We start from the raw sequence: 14,151 nt of genomic DNA on the forward strand, positions 1-14,151 counted from the left end.
GGACCGCGGTTGTTCTCTGTATAAACTAATGATTCGGTCGACAGGGTCGGCAGTAGTCTGCGGTTGTTTGCTGAAGATAACGTGGTGTACGGTAAGGTGTCGAAGTTGAGTGACTTTAGGAAGGTACAAGACGACTTTAAAAAAAAGTTCTAGTTGGCGTGATGAATGGCAGCCAGGTCTAAATATGGAAAAATGTAAGTGGATGCGGACGATTAGGAAAATCTAACCAGTCATTTTGGCATATAGTATTACTTGACACAGTCAAGTCGTTCGGCTACCTGGGCGTAAAGTTGCAAAGCGATATGAGGTGGAATGAGCATGTGAGAACTGTGGTAGGGGAGGCGAATGGTCGACTTCGGTTTATTGGGATAATTTTAGGAAACAGTTGTTCACTTGTAAAGGAGAGCGCATGTAAGACGCTGGTGCACCCTCTTCTTGAGTACTGCTCGAGTGTTTGGGAGCCGCACCAGGTCAGATTGAAGGAAAACATCGAAGCACTTTGAGGCGGCAGCTAGATTTGTTACCGGTAGGTTCGAACGACACGTAAGTGTCGCGGGGATGCTTTAGGAATTCAAATGGGTAATCCTCGAGGGAAGGAGAAGTTCTTTTCGGGAAATATTATTGAGAAAATTTAGAGAACTTGCATTTGAGCCGCGCGGGATAGACGCTTGATTTAGGGCACCTTGCTGTGGTTCTCGCGGCTTTTCCCCGGCAGAGGTTCGAGTCCTCTCTCGAACAGGGGAGGGTAAGTTAGTTTGATTAAGTAGTGTGTAAGCCTAGGGACCGATGACCTCAGCAGTTTTGTCTCAGTCCGCAGCTCGTGGTCGCGCGGTAGCGTTTTCGCTTCCCGCGCCCGGGTTCCCGGGTTCGATTCCCGGCGGGGTCAGGGATTTTCTCTGCCTCGTGATGACTGGGTGTTGTGTGATGTCCTTAGGTTAGTTAGGTTTAAGTAGTTCTAAGTTCTAGGGGACTTATGACCATAGATGTTAAGTGCCATAGTGCTCAGAGCCATTTGAACCATTTAGCCAGTTTTGTCTCATAGAAACGTACCACAACTTTCCAATTGGCATTTGAAGCTGATTGCCAAACTATTGTACTATCACCAACATACTCTGCGCATGATGGCCACGAAGATACACTCCGTCTTCAGGCCACAAGTGGCCCATCGCGACCATCCGACCGCCGCGTCAGCCTCAGTTGAGGATGTGGATGGGAGGGGCGTGTGGTCAGCACACCGCTCTCCCAGTCGTTATGATGGTTTTCTTTGACCGGAGCCGCTACTGTTCGGTAGAGTCGCTCCTCAATTGGCATCACGAGGCTGAGTGCACCCCGAAAAATGGCAACAGCGCATGGCGGCTGGATGGTCACCCATCCAAGTGCCGGCCACGCCCGACAGCGCTTAACTTCGGTGATCGCACGGGAACCGGTGTATCCACTGCGGCAAGGCCGTTGCCCACCACGATGATAAGATACGAGAAATTAGGGCTCATACGAAGCCATACAGATAATCGCTTTTCCCTCGCTCATTTGCGAGTGGAACAGGAAAGGAAATAATAGTGGTAAAGGAAATCCTCCGCCACGCACCGTACGGTGGCTTGAGGAGTATCACTGTAGACGTAGATTTAGATTCTACAAAGTCGATCTAACTGCGTCCTCCCCGGTTCTAATCACAGCACACCTTTGAGATCCTGTATGGTAAAGTTTTAAACCCGGCGGCTTGGTTCAGTGACTGTTTCTAAATTAAAATTGAAACGAATGAGCCCTCGGTCACTATTATTTTCAGTCTTATTGACCAGGTTTCAACACTTCTAAGAGTGTCTTCATTCTGGTGAAGGCACTCTAAGAAGTGTTGAAACCTGTTCAGTAAGACTAAAAATAATTGTGACTGAGGGCTCATTTGTTTCAATTTTAATCCTGTATGGTGTTGATCACGGTCCTCCAGAACTCATGAATTCCATATTCCCATGGCAGTCATGGGACACCGACCAACGTCCGAAGCAATATCGCAGAACGATAAATCTAGCTGCGACCCAGGGAGGCAGCAGTACAGCCTCGCTGGTGGTATAATGTGATCTTTCCACAAACAACAAGCATTCAGGCCGTTACAATGTTGGTAACCAGCAATGTGTGTGGCTCTCCTTTTACACGCACCTAGTTTCTTAAAATTTCATTACTTACTTCATTCATTACTTACTTTCATTAGGTGCGTTCTTAACAGTCAGAAAAAACAACGAAAGCACTCGAATACTAGACATGATAGTCAACTTCACGAAGCGGATCTATCGTCCGTTTGCAGCCACAACAAAAACAGACGCAGCAGATGATCTAGGATATCAAAAATCGATAAAAAGATCGACGTGCGGGAAGAAAGGAGCTAACGAAACACTAGAACCGCTTCCAATTGGGGCTCATCTCATCAACATTGGTCAGCTTATTTAAATATCTGATTTGTTATTTTTACACGAATAATAATCGAAGATCTTATGTTATATGTAGGCTGGGAGATCCAGCTCTTAGTTGTCTAGAGTTTAGGTAGTCCTCTCCTCGTACAGCGAATGTCCCTGCTGAAGAACGGCGCCCCACCCGCCACCTGTTGTACCACTAGACTGTACTACTGGAGGGGCGGAACTTGTAATAGTACCGGCTTAAGATTCGGTGTAACCAACTGCAGAGTTGATTTGAGTGAGGCATCTTTCACTAATATCTTTAATTTAATGTCATCCTTTAACGCGACGCAGTAAACTGATTTTCTACAACGAAGGAAAGGAAAGGGAACAGGATTTAACTATCAGTCCACGACGCGGTCATCACGATCAGGATCCTCTTCTTCCAAGGATCAGGTGCTAAAGTCAGCTGTTCCGGTCTCTGTTACCCACCCATCTTTTACGAGGTCTGCCTGATTTTAATTCGGCCGGTAATTCATTATATTTTTGGCCAATTTATCTTCTGTCTTTCTATCAACATGATTGTTCCATTTCATTCTATACTCTTCTATTTTGTCATTAAATAAAAGGAACGTTTAAATCTGATATTATCGTTTCATTCCTTATTTTATCTATTTTGTTACAGCCCCTTTCATATATCATGAACTTTATTTCTAGTGTCTGCGTATGTGATTTTTCTTTTTCATTGTCCATGATTCGGAGTAGGTATAGCCAAAATTTAACAGAACTTCATTTGTGTTTCCTTTCTTGTTTTTCTTCCCAAAGTGGTTCCAGTGTTTTCCACAGAAACTATGATATTCAATAGTCTTCTTTTCAATGTTTTTGTTGCAGTTAAAACTAACATTACTTCTTATACAGCTGAAGAAGAAGTTATATTAGTTTTAACTACAACAAAAACATTGAAAAGAAGACTAGAGACAGCAAAGGACCTGGAAGAGCAGGTGAACGGAGTGGACAGTGTCTTGAAAGGAGGATATAATATGAACATCAACAAAAGCAAAACGGGGATAATGGAATGTAGTCGAATTAAATCGTGTGATGCTGAGGGTATTAGATTAGGAAATGAGACGCTTAAAGAAGTAAATGAGTTTTGCTATTTGGGGAGCAAAATAACTGATGATGGTCGAAGTAGAGAGGATATAAAATGTAGACTGGCAATGGCAAGGAAAGCGTTTCTGAAGAAGAGAAATTTGTTAACATCGGGTATAGATTTAAATGTCAGGAAGTCCTTTCTGTAAGTATTTGTATGGAGTGTAGCCATGTATGGAAGTGAAACGTGGACGATAAATAGTTAAGACAAGAAGAGAATAGAAGCTTTCGAAATGTGGTGCTACAGAAGAATGATGAAGATTAGATGGGTAGATCACATAACTAATGAGGAGGTATTGAACAGAATTGGGGAGACGAGAAATTCTAATGTTGTTGCATTAATTTGTTCTGAAAGGGTTAAAAGTTGTGAGCTATCTGAGGAAGATAACCTTGCATTACTGCGCAACTGTTTCATCAGGTATCCAGTCTAACTTACCAAATTCCCAACCAGACTAACATTAATTATAATCTTTTACGAGGTGCATTCAAGTTCTAAGGCCTCCGATTTTTTTTTCTCCAGACCGGAAAGAGATCGAAAGATGCGCATTGTTTTAAAATGAGGCAGCATTCATTGTCAATATGTCCCAGAAATGGCAGCACCGTACGGCAGATGGAATTTTACTGGCAGCGGCGAGAATGAGAACTGTTTTAAATACTTAAAATGGCGATGTTTTCCTTACTTGAACAGTGTGCAATCATTCGTTTTCTGAATTTGTGTGGTGTGAAACCAATTGAAATTCATCGACAGTTGAAGGAGACATGTGGTGATGGAGTTATGGATGTGTTGAAAGTGTGTTCGTGGGTGCGACTGTTTAATGAAGGCAGAACATCGTGTGACAACAAACCGAAACAACCTCGGGCTCGCACAAGCCGGTCTGACGACATGATCGAGAAAGTGGAGAGAATTGTTTTGGGGGATCGCCGAATGACTGTTGAACAGAAGATCTCCAGAGTTGGCATTTCTGTGGGTTCTGTGCACACAATCCTGCATGACGACCTGAAAATGCGAAAAGTGTCATCCAGGTGGGTGCCACGAATGCTGACGGTCGACCACATGGCTGCCCGTGTCGCATGTTGCCAAGGAATGTTGACGCGCAATGACAGCATGAATGGGACTTTCTTTTCGTCGGTTGTGACAATGGATGAGACGTGGATGCCATTTTTCAATCCAGAAACAAAGCGCCAGTTAGCTCAATGGAAGCACAGAGATTCACCGCCAAAAAAATTTCGCGTAACCGCCAGTGCTGAAAAAATGATGGTGTCCATGTTCTGGGACAGCGAGGGCGTAATCCTTACCCATTGCATTCCAAAGGGCACTACGGTGACAGGTGCATCATACGAAAATGTTTTGAAGAACAAATTCCTTCCTGCACTGCAACAAAAACGTCCAGGAAGGGCTGCGCGTGTGCTGTTTCACCAAGATAACGCACCCGCACATCGAGCTAACGTTACGCAACAGTTTCTTCGTGATAACAACTTTGAAGTGATTCCTCATGCTCCCTACTCACCTGAGCTGGCTCCTAGTGACTTTTGGCTTTTTCCAACAATGAAAGACACTCTCCGTGGCCGCACATTCACCAGCCGTGCTGCTATTGCCTCAGCGATTTTCCAGTGGTCAAAACAGACTCCTAAAGAAGCCTTCGCCGCTGCCATGGAATCATGGCGTCAGCGTTGTGAAAAATGTGTACGTCTGCAGGGCGATTACGTCGAGAAGTAACGCCAGTTTCATCGATTTCGGGTGAGTAGTTAATTAGAAAAAAAGTCGGAGGCCTTAGAACTTGAATGCACCTCGTAGTACTCATCTTACGATAACCGGTGATATATATATATATATATAAAGGACAATTTAAATAAAAACAAATAAATGAGTTTATATTTGGACATTTATTTTAACAATGATCATTATTCCGTTACAATTGCAGCATATCAAACTTGATTCATAACTAAACTGGTGCCTTATTTAGGATTGTGAAAATGTGAGTTTGTAATCTTATGGAACACATCAAATAGGGAGCCAAGATTGGGAGACTACATACAACACTGCATTCATAAAATAACACACGAAGAACGTTGAAACATATCCAAGAGGAAATTAACCACAACCAATCGATTCAATTTTCAACCAAAGAAGTTATGTTCGTGGCGCAATCCTGTCCATCATGAAATTACCACACACTGGTATACTAAATTCGTACTAACTCTCTGTGAAATCTTTCCGAAAAGAATAGCTGAGGGCTACTTTGATGCTTACACCACATGCTTCACGAGGTCAACTTGGTTTACACAAAGAGTGTAACTCCACAATAATTTTCATAATTAAAATAAATTACATCGAAACGCAATTTACAAAAGAAAAATCCCAAACTGGTTACTATCGCCTTACTATTAACCTTATGGGTCAAACAATTGTATAAGCACGTGGTACTGGTCTCACAAAGTACACCCACGTGGGTTGAACATAAAGAAAAGTTGCTATATTGAAAAATATTGTCAAGACAAGACGTTATAATCTCACGCACATTCGTATTTAAGATTGATGATCTTAGTTGGAGTTACTGATCAACACGTGGTTCTACTTTACTCACAAAGTAGTGACAAAGCAACTACCGGAAGATATTCTGAACTTTACACTCGAATTACACTGCGTTGCAATTTAAGATAACATTAGATATTTTAGAGCTAAACCTGAAATAAAGGTGATTAAATTTTCAGTTACGCTGAACATAAGAAATCCATTGTCCTACGGACTTAGGAGACATGCGCTTAGCCGGAGATCTTACCACTTCAGACGCTCGCCGCGGACAGACTGCCTCGGGTCCCTGCTGAGGGGTACCTCACAAATACAAACGAAGTGACCAGAGAGGCAGCTTCCTATACCAACATGACAAGGGACGGACAGGACCATACTAAGAATAGAAACCTCTCTGCTTTTAGAAAGCGTAGCTACCTGTTCCGATGTTGGTCCTACTGTTCTCTAGCAGACGGGCTTGTCTGCTACCATCAAGCATGCAACTAGAAATACATTTGGTCATTCATCCTCTCACACAGAAGGGAAGGGGGATGACAGTATCTTATGATATACATTATATAAAAGAAAGCGGATGTAGGCTCCATATGAGACTGTGTGACATGAATTACATATAAGCTGTGTTTTAAAGTGTAGTAGTGTGACAGATCGTTCTTGTTTATGTGTAAAAGTAACACGTTTTGCTGCTCAGTCTCCTCCCAGATAGTCAGAAACACCACAGTAAATTTAGAAGAGGAATTTATACCGTAAATGACAACAGATTTAAGAAATTAACATGAAAGGAATCCAGCAGAGACCTTTCATGACCCCAACGCTCCGGGAAAAGACAGTGCAGGGAATTTTCTGGCCATGCTAGGAAATTCCCAAGCAGGCTTCCCACACACAACTTAAACCAAAAATGTAAAGAAAAGGCAAAAGGTCACCAGCTACTTGCTAAAACACAATAATTTCAACACATCTTTAGAATCTACCAATTTAAAAGAGAAAAAAAAAATCTGTGACACCTTTTTAAAAGATAGTGTAAACCTAAATCGGTCAGCAAGTAAAAACAATGGTTCCTGTGTCATTAATATGAAAACAATTTCTGGTTGTTACCCTTGTGGAGTTCACCAGTATTTACTCATTGCAAGAGCCAACTGATCACAGGAAAATTTATGACTGTTTATTAACAAGTAAAATTTATGAAAATAGCAAAGGTGCCACAGCAGTTTAAAAAAAAAATGAAAATAACATCAGTATTATAAAGCAGAACATTAAATGCACAATCCGCAAAAGCAAACAAAAGATAAGAGAAAAAACATGTTTTACAAAGTGGTTATCGCAAAAAAATTCTATATCTTATAAAACTAATAATTTGTAGAATTAAAATAACTTTGTGGCACTAATTTAATCACTCTACTATCTTTCAGTTAGTTAGTAACAATGATCACTGTGTCATTATGCTGAAACTACAATTAATTATGTGATTGTTACGCTTAAGGCGTTCCTCACTATAAATATGCAAAGGCTAATCGATCACAGTCCAATGAGAATGAATAACTATCTGACTGATAAATGAAGCAATGCCACAGGAATGAATTTACGAAACAAAATATCACAAATCTAATACAACACACAAAAACAAACATTGAGAAATAAAACACCTCTGAAAGTACAGTAGTCAACGTCTAAAACAAAACACCAATAAATAAAACACCTGCAAAATACAAGATTCAGTCTAATAAAAAAAACACCAATAAATCGAATCCCTGCAAAATACACGATCAAAGTTTCTCTGAAAGAACAAACGTATATGCATTGGACTAAGAACTGTATAATCACTGTTCACAGCTGTTGCATGCAATTCCACTGCCTCTGCCCTCTCATGAAGTTCCTCTTGGTGGTCCGTGTCACGTACATCTCGATTTGGTTCCATGTTTGTGTTGTCAAATTCGTGCGGTATCCTCGTTTCACACGCCAGGTTGATATTCCTGGGCAATGATGACACTTAATGGCTCTTCTTTGTGCCACCCTTAACTACCAGAGAACATCGACCCATGATTTACTGTCGCTTGACAGTGGGCATCCGTCAGGAAATGTTGATAGGCGTCGTTGAAGTCTGCCAATTTCTCTGGACAGTACGTCTCAAAAGGCTCGACGCCCCTCGTGTTGTTAAATTCTTGAGCTATCCTCAATTGGCTCGCCGGTTTGATATTCCTGGGCAAGGATGACACTTAGTGGCTCTTCTTTGTGCCACCCTTAGCAACCAGAGAACACTGAACCATGATTTACTGTCGCTTGACCGTGGGCTTCCGCCAAGAAATGTTGATAGTTGTCGTTGACGCCTGCAAGTTTCTCTGGACAGTACCTGTCAAAAGGCTCCACCAAACCCCTTTATCCCCTGTCTTCTGTCGTTTCACCGCGGCCGTCTCGTCACGGTCGCGTGCGTGTGGTGCATTGCCAGCAGATGGACTTCCGCGCGGTGGAGCGCTTGGTCATCTCAGGTCATCGCCTCCACGAAGGGTCGCACTGGTGCGGCCAGCCATTAGCTCCGGGTGCAAGGGAAAGTGTTTGCCATTTACCCTTCTTTTGTTGTCGACCGCGCTCCCGAAGTGGCCCGGTTGACAGTGTGTCCTGCTGGGAAACCTGCCTGTTTACAACTAGCCCTCCTCCTCGCTGCTCCCGCTGTCTCGTAAGAGTTTAGCCGGTTCGCTTTCACGTTCTCAACTGTATTCACAGAAATTGTTCATCATAGTTATGTGATTACAAAATGTCATACATAATACCACTTAGTATTATCTTTCCAAATTTTTAAGAACAAAAGTGAAACTTAATTTTTTTAATAAAAAAGTTAGATGAATCGACAATATAAAAATAAAAGTTAAATGACTTGACAATATAAAAAATTAAAGTGAAATGACTTGACAGTATAAAAATATAAATTAAATGAACTGACAATATAATATCTAAATCGACATCACTAATGTGGTTCACTTGCGTTTTAATAAATCAAATGCTACTTATTAGTTCACTAAAATGAATAGGATTATGCCTTGTGCAAGTATAGGTCAGGGCAGCATAGGGTTCACATGTTATTTACACACACACACATGCCCACCTGTTGTCTATACTACAAACTAACTACCCATAAACATGTATTACTCAAAATTCTACTTCAATCCACTACTAGTTAATCCAACAAGCTACTTCAATGCTACTTCAATGCTACTTCAACACAGTGTTTATACCACTACAACATTGTTCTAATTCGTCCTCTTCTTGACGCTCGCGCCATATGTCTTGTCACATGATAAATATGGAGAAACTTTCCTTAAATATACATAGTAAAAAGAACAATGGTTATTTGCACGCCAAAACATTTATACCAGTTGACACACCTGATAAGAGACTCGCAATTATACATTCATCATACTCGTATGTTTATACACAAAACAGTAAGACAATTTCATCTAAAATTACGTTATCACAAGAATTAATCACACAGATGACTCTGAGATGGGTAAAAATATTTTCATCCTACAGGTTATATTACATTTTCTTATCCATTTTGCTCCAATTTTGTTCCTTCTTGAAGTTACCTTTTGCTTCCAAAACAGTTATTTCGCCTGTGGTGGTTATTCTGGATTCATTTCTCATGAATGGCCAAATTGTGATCTTCTCTTTTCTGTTAAACAGTTTCATCTTAACATATTGAACTTACAACAGACACAAAAGATCCGAATCCTCCTGTAGTTTAAATGACAAATGTTTTGCTTCATCCTTATTACATTAAACCAAGCTTTCCTTCGGTCCCATAATCAAAATTATTTAATCTTCCTCTACCTTCAAGAGGGACATTTCTTCAGTTCAACTCATATAGGCTGGAGTGCATCCCGCACCAGCGTAAACAGTAAGCTGTAATGCTCACAGCATCAGCAAAACACATACACGTCACTTTTCTAGGACAAGTATTAAAGCAGAATAATTTTTCAGGCTCTGGCTTAACATCAGTCAAGACTACAAAAAGGATCCATATTTCCGTTCCATTCTCCATTTGCTGGAAAACTGCTCGTCATTTGACTGCCATAATATTATTTCAGGGCCACGTAAATTACACAAACCACAACTCTTCTTTCACCTTGAAGGGAATCAATCTACTTACGAAATCCACAGACAGCACTTTACGTACTCAGCTATGAAGAACAAAAAAAAAAAAAAAAAAAACATATATCATCAATATTAACATATTAGCGTATATTGGGAAGCCATTGGTTAAACAATCGTATTATCGCATCCTGTTTTCAAGATTCCAAAATTACTCATTCCTTTCTCAGAGTTCTCCTATCTTAAAAATATTCATACAGCACGCATACTATAGTAAGAGATCCTCATTTATACTGACAGATATAGAATAGTTATAGATAGATAGTAGCACTGAAAGCAGAAAATCGGAAACAAGGCTACTAACAGCTGGGGACCTGGGTTTGCCAGACCCATAATACCCACAGATCGGATATTCCCCTGAGTTTTGCATTAATTCAATACAGATCTCGCTTCTCTCAGGAGCGACTCTTTTCAATTTACACAAAAAAACCATAAACAGCATTTCACTCGTTCACAAAGAAACCTTTTATCTTCACATTTGAACCAACCTAAATCCTAATTGAACAAGGAAAGAAAAAAAAAACTAAAAACATCACTTCAATCAATTTTGTAGAAACATCTTTACCATTATTTTTACCAACATATTATTCAAAATGTATTTATCACAAATGTAAACTAATCAATTGTTTCTCTTCACCGTCCTCTCTACTCCTCATTGTCCTTTCTACTCAATGTATGGTTTTACGTTTGACACATGGTGTAGCCCTTTTGATTTCTTCGATCGAAGAGTTTCAACTTCAATGGCGTTTTCGTGGGGAATCTTCCTTATCCGATATGGGCCGTTAAAGAGATTAAAAAATTTCTTGCAGACATGCTTGTCTGCTACCATCAAGCATGCAACTAGAAATACATTTGCTCATTCATCCTCTCACACAGAAGGGAAGGGGGATGACAGTATCTTATCATATACAGTATATAAAAGAAAGCGGATGTAGGTTCCGTATGAGACTGTGTGACATGAATTACATAAAACTGTGTTTTAAAGTGTAGTAGTGTGACAGATCGTTCTTGCTTGTGTATAAAAGTAACACGTTTCACTGCTCAATCTCCTCCCAGATAGTCAGAAACACCACAGTAAATTTAGAAGAGGAATTTATGCCGTAAATGACAACAGATTTAAGAAATTAACATGAAAGGAATCCAACAGAGTCCTTTCAAAATTTGTGGCTCAAATTGACTAGAAGAAGGGATCGGTTGGCAGGACATGTTCTGAGGCATCAAGGGATCACCAATTTAGTATTGGTGGGCAGCGTGAAGGGTAAAAATCGTATAGGGAGACCAAGAGATGAATACACTAAACAGATTCAGAAGGATGTAGGTTGCACTAGGTAATGAGAGATGGAGAAGCTTGCACAGGATAGAGTAGCATGGACAGCTGCATCAAACCAGTCTCTGGACTGAAGACCACAACAACAACATACTGCTGAAGTGGGATACTTATTCTAACATTTTCTCATTTAATATTATTTTCGGTGTGACTGGATTCTTTCCTTTAAAAGCCAGTATTTTGCCTTATTTGCAGGTATAGTTAAATTGCAGTATAATCCGTTTTGACTCAATTTACATATTGCTCTTCGATAACGATCTTCTGTTTCCTGTACACGTATCTGGTCATCAGTATATAACATAGTATTTAATGGTATGGTAAATCCTTTTTTTAATTCCGAACTGTATCTCGTGTTTGCACGTCTAAACTTGGTCGTCACCACGTAAATTAAAATGGGAGATAGATTACATCCTTATCGAACACCATGATTTATTTAACTTTAATCCGATATTTTGGAACGTGAATTTGTAACTATTTTTACATTGACATATAGACTCTTTGTCGTATTAACAACACGTTGCAATCATTAATTTAAAATTTTTTCCTGTTTGTTGTTGTTTTTGTTGTTGTTAAGGGAGCATTCCAGAACATGCCTCAGTCGACTGAGAGAGACTAGCGTACGTAAAAACTACGTCTGTGTGATCTGAGGAGGATCAGAGCTTGCTTCGGCCATGGCGAGCCCAGTACTCAAACACCTCCTCTCTCTCGGTTCTGTGCCAAGCAACACGGTTCCTTCGGCAAGGGGGCGGCCGACATCCATGCTTATTCCTGCCGAGCTCAGTGACTTTGTTCGTCTTTCAGTCTTCTTGATGATCTGAATCAAAGTCCCACATAAGTGACCTCAGTATTTCACGTTAGCTTCCTGTGTTTTTGAGGCAACGGCCTTGCCGCAGTGGATACACCGGTTGCTAACAGATCACCGAAGTTAAGCGCTGTCGGGCGTGTCGGGCGCTTGGATGGGTGACCATCCGGTCCGTCATGCGCTGTTGCCATTTTTTCGGGGTGCACTCAGCCTCGTGATGTAAATTGAGGAGGTACTCGACCGAATAGTAGCGGCTCCGGTCAAAGAAAACCATCGTAACGACCGGGATAACGGTGTGCTGACCACACGCCCATCCAATCTGCATCCCCACCTGAGGATGACACGGCGGTCGGATGGTCCCGATGGGCCACTTGTGGCCTGAAGACGGAGTGCTTCTGTGTTGTAGCTTTCAAGAGTCAAATTAGAGTAAGATCCCATGTGACTTTTAAATTTGAATAAGAGTTTAATAATTTGTGAAATATCATTGTATTTATGAACCGTATTTCCTACAACTTCTCCCATGCTTAGGCGACCCTTATTTAAGACGTATAATCGGAAGTACACTTCACTGTTGTTTCCATGTGATGCTATCACTATTATGCGCAATGGCCAAATTATTAATAGAATGTTGCCTGACAAGCAAAGCTGTTTATTGTGGTGATAGGTCGGTAGGGCTCGCGGGTTTTTCTTTCAGAGATCGAATGGTAGCTAATGCAGATTAATTTCAACGGATATTAAGAGTCCGCTGAAACAAATCTCGTCTCATATTCAGTCACATCCGTCCTAAGTGAGTATAGAAAGATTGACATGATTACTTAAGCAAGCCCTTATGGCTAGCTCAGTTGAGTTTTCACTATTTCAGTAACAAACGTTTGATAGTACTAAAGACTAGTTCCTGTTTCATAATTTTAGAGTTGCATGAAATGATATAGTTGGTGCAAACTGTGACAATTTGCTCTTCTGCGTTTAGATGCCCACTCAAGGTTATGCCAGATCTTTTACTTTTAATTGTGACAGGGTAACTAGAAACCATTAATGCCGGCCGCGGTGGTCTCGCGGTTCTAGGCGCGCAGTCCGGAACCGTGCGACTGCTACTGTCGCAGGTTCGAATCCTGCCTCGGGCATGGATGTGTGTGATGTCCTTAGGTTAGTTAGGTTTATGTAGTTCTAAGTTCTAGGGGACTGATGACCACAGCTGTTAAGTCCCATAGTGCTCAGAGCCATTTGAACCAAACCATTAATGAGTATGGAAGGAACTAGAATAAATCTTTCAGTCTACAGTGGAGTATGTGCAGTCTGAAACTTTATAGCAGATTAAAACTGTGTGTTGGACGGGGACGCGAACCTGGGACCTTAAGTGGGCAGTTCTCTGACCAGCTGAGCTATCCAGCCTGACTCGCGACCAGGTCTCACACCTTCCCCTCCGGCAGAGGAGATTTTTCTTGGAGATAATCAGCGATCTATTTCAAATATTTTAAAGGGATTAAAAAGAATCTTGACCGCAATAAAATATTTATTTGCAATGGTAATCGGTTCCGGTCTCAATGAGATCACCTTCAGGCCGTTTATACCGTTACGGTAGGCTGTGGTGGTGTACGGAGCAGGTGTTGTAGCTGCGAGAGCGTCAAGGGCTCTCAGCAGCTGACTATCGTGGAGCATTAGCAGGTGCTCCGTTCACCACTACCAGGCCAAGTCTCTTGTTGCGGGTAAAGTGACTAGGCGCCGCCTTTTAATTAAGCATGTGTGTCCCAGAGGCATATAAAATGAATTTTGAGGCAGGTATCTGTTCTAGATCAGCAGCATCACCACGACGCACAGA

At 41.2% G+C, this 14,151-nt stretch overlaps 1 pseudogene; it reads right to left on the reverse strand.

Moving 5' to 3' along the window:
* Positions 1 to 1,337: 1,337 nt before the first annotated feature.
* On the reverse strand, positions 1,338 to 1,454 carry LOC126189197 (5S ribosomal RNA; annotated as a pseudogene).
* Positions 1,455 to 14,151: the final 12,697 nt, after the last annotated feature.

This window comes from Schistocerca cancellata, chromosome 5 (genome assembly GCF_023864275.1).
Source record: "Schistocerca cancellata isolate TAMUIC-IGC-003103 chromosome 5, iqSchCanc2.1, whole genome shotgun sequence".
Taxonomy (NCBI): domain Eukaryota; kingdom Metazoa; phylum Arthropoda; class Insecta; order Orthoptera; family Acrididae; genus Schistocerca; species Schistocerca cancellata.